Genomic DNA, 15,728 nt, shown 5'->3' on the forward strand with positions numbered 1-15,728 from the left:
GGATAGACCAGCTCACGTGTTTGCAGTTGAAGAAGTCAAAGACAATAAGCCTTGGTATTTTGATATCAAGAATTTCCTCCAAAACCAGATCTACCCGCCTGGGGCATCTGTGAAAGATAGGAAAACTTTGAGAAGGTTGTCAGGCAGTTTCTACCTCAGCGGTGAAGTGCTTTACAAAAGAAATTTTGACATGGTTTTGCTCAGATGCGTGGATAGACACGAAGCAAATCTGTTGATGACTGAGGTCCATGAGGGTTCATTTGGTACTCATTCCAATGGACATGCCATGGCTAGAAAGATGTTGAGAGCAGGCTACTATTGGCTGACAATGGAGTCTGACTGCTGCAAATATGTGAAGAGATACCACAAGTGTCAGATTTATGCGGATAAGATTCATATTCCTCCGACACTTCTGAATGTGATTTCATCACCATGGCCTTTCTCTATGTGGGGAATCGACATGATCGGCATGATTGAACCGAAAGCGTCCAATGGACACAGGTTTATTCTCGTAGCAATTGATTACTTCACCAAATGGGTTGAAGCCACTTCGTATGCGAATGTGACCAGGCAGGTGGTCGTGAAGTTTATCAAGAATCAGTTGATTTGCCGTTATGGTGTGCCAGATAAGATCATTACTGATAATGGATCTAATCTGAATAATAAGATGATGGAAGAGTTGTGCGCTGAGTTCAAGATTGCACACCATAATTCCTCTCCTTACAGACCCAAGATGAATGGGGCTGTTGAAGCTGCTAATAAGAATATCAAGAAGATTATCCAGAAGATGACAGTTACGTACAAAGATTGGCATGAGATGCTGCCATTTGCTTTGCATGGTTATCGTACATCTGTCCGCACTTCAACAGGGGCAACCCCTTTCTCTCTTGTTTACGGCATGGAGGCTGTTCTCCCAGTAGAGGTGGAGATCCCATCAATGAGAGTCTTGATGGAAGCCAAGTTGACTGATGCTGAATGGATTCAGAGTCGTTATGACCAGCTGAATTTAATTGAAGAGAAGCGATTGACTGCCATGTGCCATGGTCAGTTATATCAGCAGAGAATGAAGAAAGCATTCGATAAGAAGGTCAAGCCTCGTGTGTTCTGAGAAGGTGACCTCGTGCTCAAGAAAGTCTTGTCTTTCGCGCCCGATTCCAGGGGCAAGTGGACTCCAAACTATGAAGGTCCATATGTTGTTAAGAGAGCCTTTTCAGGCGGAGCTTTGATGCTTACAACAATGGATGGGGAGGATTTCACTCGTCCTGTGAATTCAGATGCAGTCAAGAAATACTTTGCCTAAAAAATAAAAATAAAAGTATATAAAAGAAAAACAGAATAGCTCGCTAAGTTGAAAACCCGAAAGGGCGGCTTAGGCAAAAATGAGCGTCTCGGTGGAAAACCCGAAAGGGCGATCCAGGCAAAAATTAGAGACATGAAAAAATGAATTTGCATCCCACTAGATTGAGTACCTCACCCTGGGGCAATCTAGGCAAAAATTAGGGATTTGGCAAGTAACTGCATCCTGACAAGACTTTCTGTTCCGCAACTGTCTGTTCGTCAGAGATTCTCAATTCGTCGTCGACTGAAGTTTCGAATACATCGAGATTCAAATTGGTAGAGAAAGGATCATTATGTTCAATGTAGCCCTCTTCCAATATATATCACTGATTTCAAATTTGTACAGATCTATGGAGTCTTGCCATTTGCAGGCTACCATTCCATCAAATAAATTTGAGCTTTTATCCAATTATTTGCACTCTTATTTGTTTCAATTCAACAAATGTTTTGCATGTTTTAATTGATAAAATATCATTGTTTTAAACAAATAAATTTTTCAAATTGTTGTTTCAAACAAAGTGAACTTTCACAACGACGAAAGGATACTTAAGAATTTCTCAGTGCTCTCCCGAGGGTGACATGATTTCTAACAGGTAAGACATTTGTTCATATTCCTGGCATGGTTGTATCCTCTTTCTCCAGTTTTGTTGTTGGGATTGTTCCCCAAGCAGAGCTTTTGTTGGGGTTGTTCCCCAAGCAGAGTGTTTGTTAGGACTTCACAGTCCTCTCCAATATATTTCTTTCCTCAGCACAGTCGCTGGCAGAGTTGTTGGTATGATATACTGCATTTATGCTATATCTCCCCATCAGAGTGCTTGTTGAGGTTTTCACCTATTATCCCTTCAGCAGAGCAGTGATTATGTTCCTCCTCAGCAGTTGTGGGTTCTTCTTGGAAGGTTCAGTATTTGGTGGTTGATCCCTAGCTCTCCTCCTCATCCTCAGTGGAGCCACCGGTAGATTTGTGGTATGATGGATTATATCTGTGATGTTTCCTTGCGGAATCCCCAACAGAGTTGGTATCCTCAACAGAGTTGCTTTTGTGGCAGTTTTTGCCTGTTGAAAATCTCTGTTACCCCAGTTGGGTTGGTTGGTGATCTATTATCCAGAGATTTGGTTGATTTCCTGTTGCTTTTGATCCTCAGTAGAGTGGCTTGTGGCAGAATCTACTTTGGCGATCTATCTTTTCCCCAGTGGGTTTATCCCCGTTCGGAGTAACGAAACAGTATCCCCAGTAGAGTTGCTTGTGCGGCTAGATTCTACTTATGTGTTCTGTTCTCTTCGGCAGTTCTTGCGTGTGCAGTGAACTCTTGTTTCCCAGTTGATACTGAGGATCCCCTGCAGAAACCTCGGGATTTCTCCTCTTCCCCAACAGATTTGTCTTTATGGCTGTTTATGCCTGTTATGAACTTCTGTTCCCTAGTTGGGTTGATTGTTGATCCATCACTCAGAGATTTTGTGATTTCTTTGATATCTCTAACCTCTTTTGCCTCCCCGCAGATCTTTGCTTTTTAGCTTGAAGATCTTCAACAGATTGGCTTTCTAGTTGGATTTCTTGGATTTTTCCCCTAGAAGTGTAGTACCGGGCGTTCGTTTCCTGAGCCTGTTTGTGTTAGATATGTCAGTTTTGTCAGCATTCATCAAACATAAATTACGCATATTCATGCATACTCATAAAACATTCAGATATTCATGTTGCATTTTTTGCCATATATCTTTTGTTTGTTGTCTCCTGCTAATGGTTATATAGATCTCTCCACTAGATCTTTCCAAGCAGATGTCGGGTGTCTAATCTCTCCATATAGAGTCAGCCCCATAAGCAGAAAGTGTCTGTCTTTCCTTCTGCAGTTCCCCACTGAGATATATCCTCGTGGATGACGGTTTCTTCCATTTCCTCCCAACACGTATATTGGGATGGATTTTCCTATTGAGTTATATCCTCTTTAGGACGAGTTTTGACTCAGTTTGCCTTTTCGGTTTGATCCTGAATAGGCATTTGTCAACCGTTTCTTGTGTTTCCCTGTGGAATAAATGAATAATTGCCCAGTAACCGGCAATAATTCTTTTTATCCCCAGCGGAATCTTTTGGGCCTCTACCCTTATACCGGTAGTTATAAGTCCTATGTTCCCCTTGCCTCTTGGCGGAATTCGTGGTTATATACCTTTTATTCCTCGGCAAGAGTCGTTGGTTTTCTACCCAGTAGTCGGTAGTCGTAAATCCTAGTTTTTCTGCTCCTCAGCAGTTGGTGTTGTTATAAACCCTATTTTGTTTCCCGTGCGGAATTGTGATTCTTTTCATCCCCACGCGGACGTCGTTGGTTTTCTACCCCGTATTCGGTAGATGTAAACCCTATCTTTCTATCCTCATCAGAGTTGTTGGCTACTACCCCGTATTTGGTAGTTGTAAGTCCTATCTCTTTTCCCCTAGCAGAGGTAACCTTTGTGGTTCATTCTGGTTGATGGTGGTTTTGTGGTCTTCTACCCCGTATTCGGTAGTCGTAAATCCTATATTGTTGTGGTTTTCATCCCCAACGGAGTCTGTGCTTTCTTGTGGATAATTGTCGGATGCTAGCAATTTTATCCTCAGCCAGATTTGGTGGTCTTCTACCCCGTATTCGGTAGTTGTAAACCCTAATTTCTCCCCTTTGCGGAGTTAACCTTGTTGTTCATCCTAACCGATGATGGTTACTCTTTGTGGTTTTCTTCATTCAATATTCGATGTTGATATTCCCTCCTTGCTTCTGGATAATTGCCGTTTGCTAGCAATTGTATTCCCAGCAAGTCTTGTGGATAATTGCCGGTTGCTAGCAATTTTATCCTCAGTGGATCCTTTCACCGTTTGCCAGTGATTTGTCCCCTGGGTCGTTGATTTGTTTATCAATGCATCCCTTGTGAGTCTTCTTTCATTTACCCTTTTTCTTGGTAATGATTGTTGCTCCCTTTGATCGGTCATCTTTATATACCTAGTTTTGGTATCCCGATGCCTTTCTTTTCGGTGGATTTATCCTTTATTAACCCAGTAACCGGTTGTGGATAATCTTCCATGCGAGTATGTTATCCACGTTCTAACGGTAATGGATAATATATCTCATGCACTCTTCAGTCGAAGCCTGTTGTGTTTCCCCAATCGAGTAAGATTCGTGTTCCATTTTGCGGAATCGAATATTCTTTGTCTCTCGGATAATTGCCTGATGCTTGCAATTTATCCCCTGTGAGTTATCTTTCGTATACCCTGTTTGTTGGTAACGATTGTCTCCCTTTTCGGTAGGTCACCTATTATATACCCAGTAACCGGTATCTCTGGTGTCTCTTCCTTTTCGAGTATATTATTCACGTTCTGACGGTAATGAATAATATATCTCTTTCACTCTTTGGTTGGAATCCTTTGTTGATTTTCCCCAACGGAGTAAGATTCATATTCTTTGTAGAATCGAATATCCATCCTTTGATAAGTTTGCGTTTTGCTCTTTTCAGGATGATGAGTGTTTTGGCATATATACCAATTCACGTGTTCGGTTGGTCACCTATTATATACCCAGTAACCGGTATCCCTGGTGTTTCCTTCCATGCGAGTGTATTATCTACATTCTGACGGTAATAGATAATATATCTCATGCAAGTATACTATCCACATTCTGACGGTAATGGATATTATATCTCATGCGCTCTTTGGGTTTGTTTCCCCAACTGAATAAGATTCGTTTTCCCGTTGTGGATTCGAATGTCCATCCTGTAAGTCGATTTGCTTTTTCAATCCCTCCTTTCGGATGATGAGTGTTTTGGCATATATACCAATCCACGCTTGGTCGGTCACCTATTATATACCCAGTAACCGGTATCCCTGGTGTTCCTTCCTTTCTACTCCCTATTATGACCTTGGTCCCCTATGGAGTCAGATTTTTCCTGAGTTGATGTACCTTTTTCAGGTTTTTCTCAGATGTTTGGTTGATTGATATCTCTCACCCTTATACCGGTCTTAGATATTCATTCCTCCTGAGTTTGTTACCCTTATACCAGTAACACCTCATTCTTTGTTGCTTCCCCAGGAGAGTCTCTTTGTTAGACCTTCTCCAGTGGAATTTCTTGTTGTGATTTTACCCTTTTAGCTATATTGGCGTTTTCCCCAATATATGCAATTTTTCCCGGCAGGGAGGTTCTTTGTGAATCTTTTCCCCACTCCGAGTCCGGATTTTTATCCGAAGTATCCTTTGTGGATAGTTTGAGTCAGCTTGTGTCCTTCCAATGGATGTGCCTTCCTTTGGAATTTCTTCTTTTTCCCCAGTTTGAGTCCTTCACTCCCCAGTGATGTCTCCAGTCCAGTCGTGTCCTGTTCACGCTGTGTCTAGTTCTTGTTTCCCCTAATCCAGAGTCGTGTCCTGCTCACGCGCGTTCTTTTTCTTTTTCTTATCCCCATGAGAGTCTTGTTAGAGTCTCTGTTCCTGGTGAGTGTATTACTCCGATGGATCGTCTTTCCTTCTTTGTGGACTCATATCCCCACAGAGTTTGTTTTTCTTTTGCATGCATCCATCTGCATCATGAGGTCTCTTAGGGACCAAAATTCGTCTCATTACTGTTATTTAAGCCCATTCTACCGCGTCGAGATGAAGATTTCTAAACTTCACTTCTCCGGCTAGAATGACCTTAAATAGGGGCATCTGTAAGACCCCAATTTTGTCCCTAAGATCCCTCATGGCATCATATCATATCATTTCATTGCCTCAAGGATCATTGTGCACCTTGCTTCCTTCCCTGTGGGTGGGTTATCTTTTTTAGAGTGATTTCTTGATCACCAAGCATGTGTTGCATTTGTATATCATTTGCTTCTCTTTACTACTAACCAAATGTACAAAAATATGTCATCTAACCTTTATCTTGCAGATGAAGCAATCAACAGTCAAGACAGTCAAAGGCAGTCATTGAGCAATAGATGGTGGCCATTCTTGAGAATTTGGACCCCATAATCATTATCAAGAGTTCATATGAGCTATGATATTATTTTGAAGCAAAATCCCAAGTGGTAGAGGCTTGATTTTCATCAGAACATTTCCCAGTCAACTGAAGACCTAGAAAGTCAACTGCCAAGTCAACTGTGGATTTGGAGGTGGGAAGTGATTAGAAATACTTCATTCATGTTCAAACAAGTCTCATTTGGCATTTCAAACATCAACATTGAAGAATTTAAAGTCAGGTCAAAACTTTCCAAAAATAGAAAGTGACCTATAATTCAAACTTGCCAAAAATGGAAAGGTTTTAACCTAACTTCAACTTCAAATTACATCATCAAGAAAGATTCAAATGAAATTTTGTTAAACATGAAAGTTGTAGATCTTTCTCTCCCATTTCCAAAAAGTCCAAGATCATCAATTTCTCATGTGTGGTTAAGGAGATATGATCAAAATATGGCAAACTATGCATGGAACTTCAAATGGACATAACTTCTCAACCAAAGCTCCAAAATGGATGGCTCTTTTTGCATTCTTCTTCTTTTGACCTCTAGTTTCCAAACCATGCATTTCATTTCACAAATTACATTCATATGAGCATTGGATAATTCATTGGATTTTTGGAGGGAAAACATGAAATTTAAAATTGGTGCATGGCTTGATCTTTTTACCATTTCCATTGGCTCCAAAACAGACTTTTAAGTGAAATTGGAAGGAAATTCGTGCACTATTCATGCATGCATCCCATGCATAAGGGTGAAAAGCTAATTTGCACTTACACCTCATTTTTGGTTATTCCATTTGCATTGGCTTAAGCATGATTAAGGAGTGATTAGCATGACATATATAAACCAAAACCCTAACTGTTTTTCAGGAACAACTCATTTTTCAGATCTAGATCAAAACTCTCAAAATTTTCTCTCAAAAATTTCTTCCAATTTCTTCAAACAAAGCCATGGCAAATGCTTGATTCATGATCCTGAACTTCTGTTGAACAAGTTTGCACGTGAAATCAAAGGAAACAGAGCCATATTGAAGCATTCTTGAAGCTTGAAGCAACAATGGTGATTCAAAGTTTTGGTGGATTCGTGCACAATCAAGCTCCATTTTCTCTTCCAATCACTTATGCAAGCATTCTAGAGGAACATTGAAGCTATCACAAGCCTTAAATCCATCCAATTCCAGATCTTCTCTTCAAGAGGTTACCAATCGATCTCTCTAATTCTTAAAATTCTTGTGATATTGTTGTAGATCTAGGTTTGCTGATCACTCTGAGCTTTGAATCATGAAATTCCATGCACTATTGGCTGAGTAATGTTGATTTAAAGTTCCATGTATGAATGTTCATGTGCTCGATTCTCCTTGTGTATGTTGAATTAGACTTAGCCATGCATGGATTTGTAACCTAGGATGAAGGATCTACACAATGATGTGTTCAATTGTGATTTCTGGGAATTTTGTTCTTGCTGCATATCACTGTTCATGAATGGCACGATGAAGAAGATGATGCTCGCTTTTGGCAACGATTTTAATCCATTTGGAAACAGTTTTCTGGTTCTGCATGTGTTAGTCTAGGGTTAGCGTATGATTGGTCCACGTCCTCGCTTGTTTGGCAAAATGTTTGGCTCAGATGCGTTTGACCAAGAACGCGTCAGCTTTGACTGCCACTGGGATTAATGAAACGCAGCGTTTCAATCCCTGGCGCGCCAAATATTTAAATCCGTACCTACTTCGATTCCCAGCAATGCAAATATTTCAAATGCTTTCATGATTTTCTCATTTCCCTCCACATTGTTCTATACTTGCTTCACATGATTTTTATTTTCTTTCTCAACTTCAAAAATTCATATCAAATTGAAAACTCATCCAAATTCATCCCAATTTTTTGTATTATGATCCTTATTCTGTCTATTATTTTTTGATCATTTTTTCCAAAATTGTGCTTGGCTGGATTTTGTTTTGTGCTAGGGTATTTGATCATGTGTCCTATTGATACCTTGCCTTGCTTATACATTTGTGAAATCCTGGTCTTTAATCCAATGATTCTGAAAATTTGCATGATAAAACTAGACACCTTGCTTGACATTTTAGTGTTGATTTGGTATTTTTACCCTTTATCATTTCTGTTTTATGATCATGTTAAGTTGGTGTGACAATTTGTGTCACACCTTTTGATGTTCAACTTGAATGATGTGTTTGCCATGCCAAATGATCTCCAATTGTCCTGATTTTTTGTGTGATGTATGTTATGAATGTTGTGATTACTCATGATGTTTGTTGGATTTATTTGAATCATTTCTGATTTAATTGAGATTTTTCATTCTGGTTGATCATATTTGAGCTTTAAAATTGCTTTGAACTTCAATTGATCATGAAATGCTTTTGGTTAATGATATTGATGTGAGACCTTTTGGAATGTTTCAAGATGTGTTTGAAGTTGATTCATGTTAAATTTCAAGTTCTGTTTTAAATGTTTTCTCCATCTTTGACCCTAGGCTTTGACCTAGTGGTTTGCCTCTCATATTTGAGCTTTGATTTCAGGTTGAACATCCAAGTTCCATAGTTAATGATGCTTCATCACTCGAGCATTGATGTTTGCCTTTAATTACTAATCTTTGTGTGTTTTGTAGGTTGATGTTGACTCATTTGAGTTTGACTTTTGGCTTACACATTTTGTACATTGGGATTGTTTGTTGCTTATTGACTGTTGTTCGATTGTCTGAACTTTGTACTGATTTGTTTGATGTTTCCACAGGTACATTAGTTGCTTTAAGTTCATTTGAACTTTGCTTTGCTTGGTTGCTTAACCACTTAGGTATAACTTCTAATCTTCATGTAGTCTGGAAGACCTACTGTTATTGGTAGGCACCTGTCTGAAGTCCTCCTTAAGAGGCAATGTTTGTGATTGTTTACTTTTTGTGCCAAGCAGGAAAAGTCCTCTTATGAGGCAATTGGCAGATAAAAGAGATGTGTAGTCCATCTCTTGCTATTCAGTGTGTCATTCACTTTGCTCACACAATATGTTGATGCATTGTGGATATTAACCCAAGATCTTATAGAGTCAATCACTTGTGGAGAAGAGTTCCTACTTTCTGAACTCCCACACCTTCTATTGTTTAAAGCTCTCCCAGGCCAGGGATAAGAGCTATGAGACACACCCCTCATCTCCATTTCATCTGCTTCACCCTAACTCTCAATGTTAGGGTTAAGAGCACAACATACCCCATTCCAGTTGGCTGTAAAGCCTAACCTTGTTTGAGCCTAATTGCTTTTGTATAGTGTGTGCTAATTGACTTGTTTGTCTGATTACTTGATTCATTTGTGCATATTTGTTTGAGTGTGCCTTTGTGCATTTATCATCATTAATTGTACATAATTTCATGATCATTGTTCATATCTTTGTGACACTTTTGTTTGTCCATTGAGGAGTCAATTGTAAGTCCATTTATTGGCAGTTGTTTCCTATGATCTGGAAGGAGTTGGGACTAAGACCATTTATTGGCATCCTATTTCCTTGGAGTCAAGTGTAAGACCATTTATTGGCAACTTGTTTCCTTTTGCTTATTGCATTTGTTTTACTTGTTGTATGTGAGGAGTCAATTGTAAGCCCATTTATTGGCAGTTGTTTCCTATGATCATTTCTTGGAGATTGGTATAAGTCCATAGATTGGCATCTGATATCCATGTTTATTTTAGGAGAATGGTATAAGTCCATAGATTGGCATTTGGTATCCTTGTTTTGTTTTGTTTTAGGAGATTGGTATAAGTCCATAGATTGGCATCTGATATCCATGTTTGTTTTAGGAGATTGGTATAAGTCCATTGATTGGCATCTGATATCCATGTTTGTTTTAGGAGATTGGTGTAAATCCATTGATTGGTATCCGGTATCCATGTTTTGTGAGATTGGTGTAAGTCCATTGATTGGCATCCGGTATCCATTTGCTTTGTTTATTTGTTACTTGTTCATTGCCTATTCCAAAGGAATCACTTGGATCATCTACATATGATCTCAAGAGGTGAACATCAAAGAAGTTTTACCTTCCTCACCCATCCATCCTTTTGATCTTTAAACCTCCATTTGCATGTTAACCCAAACTTGAAAACTATTGTGCAAACATTTCACTTCTTTTCAAATTAGAAACCTAGGCCTTAAGCCTTTGATTTTCCAAACTTCATTTTCATAATACTTCTTGTGAATTGAATTCTAATCATACTTTGACCACTTTTGTGAATAATCCTAAATTGGTTAATTTCACTCATTCAAATGTTTTGTGGCTTTGTCCATTCTTGATAAGTTTTCATGCATTAGCCATAGATCTCAATTATCTTTGTGGTTGATGTTAATCTCACCTTTTGTCCTTAGTGATTGAATTGTAAGACTTCCTTGCTTATTATAGGGTTAACCCCTCACTAGCAAGTTGAAGCTTTTCTCACATGGTGGACTTGTGGTTGTATGAGGTTGAGTTTTCTCCCGTGGATAACGAAAGACCTTAGGGCTTTTGTTTAAAATGAACCCACTCATATTTTGGAAATCTTTTAGCCGAACTACGAGGTTTTGATCCTGTAAAGGTATGTAGGCAATGGTTATCGATCCAAACACAAAAATAATAACTTGTATATTCTTTTCTCATCCCTTCAATCATGTTTGCACAATAATATTTCATAAACAAATAACATTTCATACAACAAGTGTGAAAAGGGCTCCCTAGGAGTACCTAGGACGTTTTGGGTGCCTAACACCTTCCCATTGCGTAATTAACCCCTTACCCAGATCTCTGACCTTTTCATTAGTTTTCTATGTGTAAAACTTCTTAGGCTTTTATTCGCTTTTTAGCCATTCCTTTGGATAAATAAAAATGCGGTGGCGACTCGATTCTTTGTATACTTTGCTTTTGATTTAATCAATAAATCATAAAGTGACGAATACACCGCTACAGTGGCCCACAGGAAACAAACAATAAGGGTAGAAACTCGTTGGGGATGATAATCTTGCTGGAGAATCAAACACACACTGGGGTATATACAAAGAGATTTCGTCAACAAGTTCACACGTGACCTAATGACAACTTGAATATTTGAAGAAAGTTCCAATAACAGGTTCATACATGACCTGACAAATGGAATATCAAGGAAAGTTACCCAGTAGGTTCACACATGATCCTCTAGAGATTTTTAAAACAATTCCAGCAACGGGTTCATCCATAACCTGACTACAGTGAAATATTCAAAGAAAAGGTTCAATAAACAGGTTCATACATGACCTGACTACACCTTATAATTGGACTTAACAGCTTAACCAAAAGGTTCATACATGACCTAACAATGCCAGTACGCAACAGGAAGTTCAAAATCAAGTTCAAACATGACCTGACGACAACCAGAAAATCCAAAGAAATCCATCAACAAATTCATACATGACCTGGAAATTTTGGGAAACGTAAAGGGACATGTTCAACAATAGGTTCATACATGATCTTAACAATGGAACATTCAAAGAAAATCTCCAACCACAGGTTCAGACATGGCCTGGTAACACTTGAGAAGTTCAAAGAAGTTTATAAATAGGTTCATACATGACCTGACAACTTCAAGGAATATTCCAAGAATTCCATCAACTTGTTTAAACATGACTTGTTAATATTGTAAAATATATAGTTTGATCCAACAGCTTCATACATGACCTAACAACGTCTGAACAATCAAAGAAAATTAGTTAACAAATTTATACATGACCTGACGACGTTGGAAGAAAAGGTTTCGTCAACAAGTTCAAACATGACTTGTCAAAACTAGAAAACAAATAAAGAAAGTTTCAACAACAAGTTCATACATGACCTGACAATGTTGGGGGATATCAAAAAAGTTCTAACAGCAGGTTCAAACATGACCAAACAACATTAGAAAATTCAAAAAGAGTATATCAACAGGTTCAGACATGATCTGATGACAACTTGAATATTCTTGACAAATATAGAGATCTCTCATAAGAAAATCATCTGATAATTTTCTTTTGAAATTCCTGACAACAAAAGAGTCAAAACGGCAACTTTCTAGGAAACACCAGGGCTAACAGGGTATAAAACTCTCTACAGGTGCCAACAACAGTTGGACTTAGACCATAAACATGGGTTACAACCAGCTTCAAACAGATTGGTGTCAGTTATAACTGGACTTCAAAAGTGCCAATAAACATTGGACTTGCAAGCCATGTTGGTGACAACCAGACTTAAGGTACCATTTACAAATGGATTTTAACAGTTAAATGCCAGTTACAACTGGACTTGGAAGGTAGTCCCAATAACAATTGGACTTGCAAACAATGTTGGTTACAACCAGACTTAAAGGTATCAATTACAATTGGATTTTGAAAATAGGGTGCCAGTTAAAACTGGACTTGAGAAAAGATGCTGGTGACAACCAGACTTTAAAAAGATACCTGTTACAATTGGATTTGAAAACAGGGTGCCAGTTATAACTAGTTTTAACAAAAGATGTTGGTGACAACCAGACTTTAAAGAGATACCAGTTACAGCTGGATTTGAAAGACATATGCTGATAACAATCAGACTTAACAAATGATGTCGGTGACAACTAGACTTAATGGTCAAGGGATAAAAATCAACAACGAGACCTGAGATCATGCAAATGAGCACGAAGTACACTTTGGTTTATGCATGATTTTATTTTGCTTTTATGCGTGATGTATGAATTATCATGATATGTCAATGCTGACACTATGCAGACTGGGAGTTTGAAGAGGCTTTATGGAGGTACTGAATCCTCAATGCCAACAACTCAACCAAAGAGTGATGATAGATGCATCAAAGGAGGATATATCAAGTTGAACAGTTACAACTATCATAATAATCCTTTTAGGGGACTGATAAATTATGCTCCATGGATACATATGTTGATTATCCATGAGGAGCCTTGCAACTTGAACTTGAGGGGGAAACCGAAAGATTTCCTTTCAATATTTCCATATGTCAGAGCAAAAATTATGTTTCTTAGTATGTTGAAAATTCTTTTTAAGTTCAAAAATCCATTATCAACAAATAAATGACATTTTGCATAACAAAGAAAAATCAAAGAAAAATAGCAACTGATAGAAAATGATAGGCAAACTTGTATTTATTTAAGAATGGTAGCACACAAATGGTGTAACTCCGTGGAATGTTACAAATTTGAAAATGGCAACAGGGAAAAGGTTTACAGTGAATCACAATGACTATTATTATCCCTAATAACAATGACTCCACAAACCCTTGCTTCTGAAGGGAGCAACTGGGTTGATCTTCCACCTTTGGATCTTTTGTGTTGATTAGTGACAACTTATGCAACTTATACCTTTTGTCCCTAATTTTTGCCTGGATTTTCCTCTCAGGTTTTCAATCCACCAGGACGCTCTTTTTTGCCCAAGTTGCCCTTTCAGGTTTTCAACTTAGCGAGCTACCATTTTTTATTATCCCTAACTTTTTCCTGGACAACCCTTTCGGGTTGAGTCCACCGGGATACCCCTTTTTTCCTAAGTTTCCTTTCAGGTTTTTGACTTAGCGTATTTTTGTCAGGCATAATGTCTTTTGACTACATCAGAGTTCACGGGGTGAGTGATATCTTCGCAATCCATAGTTGTGAGAAACATAGCACCTCCGGAGTATACTCTCTTTACAACAAATGGATCTTCATAATTGGGAGTCTATTTCCCACATGAATATTTGTGTACTCGCAAGATCTTCTTGAGCATAAGATCCCTTTCCTTGGGTTCTCGAGGACGGACCTTCTTATCAAACACTTTCTTGATTCGTTGTTGGTACAATTTTCCATGGCACAGAGCAGCTATACGCTTCTCGTCAATGAGGTTAAGTTAATCATAATTGTTTTGGATCCACTTTGCTTCGTCTAGCTTGGTCTCTATAAATATTCTCATTGAAGGTATATCTACTTCGACTGAGAGAACTACTTCCATCCCATAAACCAAGGAGAATGGGGTTGCCCCTGTTGAAGTGCAGACTGAGGTTCGGTATCCATGCAATGCAAAGGGTAGCATCTCATGCCAATCCTTGTAGGTTTTCACCATCTTTTGCAGGATCTTCTTAATGCTTTTGTTGGTTTCTTCAACAACATCGTTTATCTTGGGACGATATGGAGAAGATTATGGTGGTCAATCTTGAAACTCTCACATAATTCTGTCATGGTCTTAATGTTCAAGTTTGAACCATTATCGGTGATGATCTTGCTTAGGACTCCAAAGCTGAAGATAATATCTTTCTTGATGAAGCGAGCGACCACTTGTCTCGTCACATTGGTGTAGGAAGCAGTCTCTACCCATTTAGTAAAGTAATCGATGGCAACCAGGATGAAGCGATGTCCACTGGAACCTTTAGGCTTTATAGCACCAATCATCTTGATGCCCCACATTGAGAATGTCCAAGGCGGTGTCAAAACATTCAACAGTGTTGGTGGTACATGCATTTTGTCAGCATAAATTTGACATTTATGGCATTTTCTAGCATATCTGAAACAATCAAACTCCATGGTCAACCAGTAATAACTCGCTCTCAAAATCTTCTTGGCCATGGAATGCCCATTGGCATGGGTTCCAAAAGATCCTTCATGAATCTCCTTGATCAACAGGTATGCTTCTTGCTTATCCACACATTTGAGAAGAACCATGTCATGGTTTCTTTTGTAAAACACATCATTACTCAAAAATAATTTGAATGATAACCTCCTCAGAGTTTTCTTATCCAACAATGTAGCATCTTCTAGATACTCTTGACTTAGTAGATATCTCTTGATATCATGAAACCATGGTTTACCATTAATTTTTTCTTCAATTAGTTATTAGTAGTCATGCTCATCTCTTTGCTCTATTTGGATAATTGGAGCTTCATTGCGGAATCTGACTTGGTACATTGATGATAATGTTTCTAGAGCATCAACCACTTGATTTTCTGCTCTTGGGATGTGATGGAAAGTGATATCATTAAAGTATTCTATCAGTTTTACAACATAAGCACAATACGGGATCAGCTTCGCATCACGGGTCTCCTATTCACCTTTGACTTGATAGATCACCAAGGCCGAGTCTCCATACATCTTAAGGATCTTGACTCAGAGATTAATTGCAGCTCCAATACCAAGGATACAAGGTTTATACTCTGCGACATTGTTTGTACAATTGAAGAACAACCTTGATGTGAAAGGGGTATAACCACCTTTTGGATTCATCAAAACAGCTCCCACACCATGACCAGTGTAATTGGAGGAACCATCGAACGCGATCTTCCATCGAGATCCTGGTTATGGTCCTTCATCTGGGTCTTGGATCTTATAATCCTTTATCACCATTATATCCTCATCGGGTAAATCAAACTTCAACGGTTGATAGTCTTCAACTGGTTAGTGAGTGAGGTACTCTGTTAACACACTTCCCTTGATTGCCTT

The sequence above is a fragment of the Lathyrus oleraceus genome, chromosome 5 (assembly GCF_024323335.1).
Source record: "Lathyrus oleraceus cultivar Zhongwan6 chromosome 5, CAAS_Psat_ZW6_1.0, whole genome shotgun sequence".
In the NCBI taxonomy this organism is placed as follows: domain Eukaryota; kingdom Viridiplantae; phylum Streptophyta; class Magnoliopsida; order Fabales; family Fabaceae; genus Lathyrus; species Lathyrus oleraceus.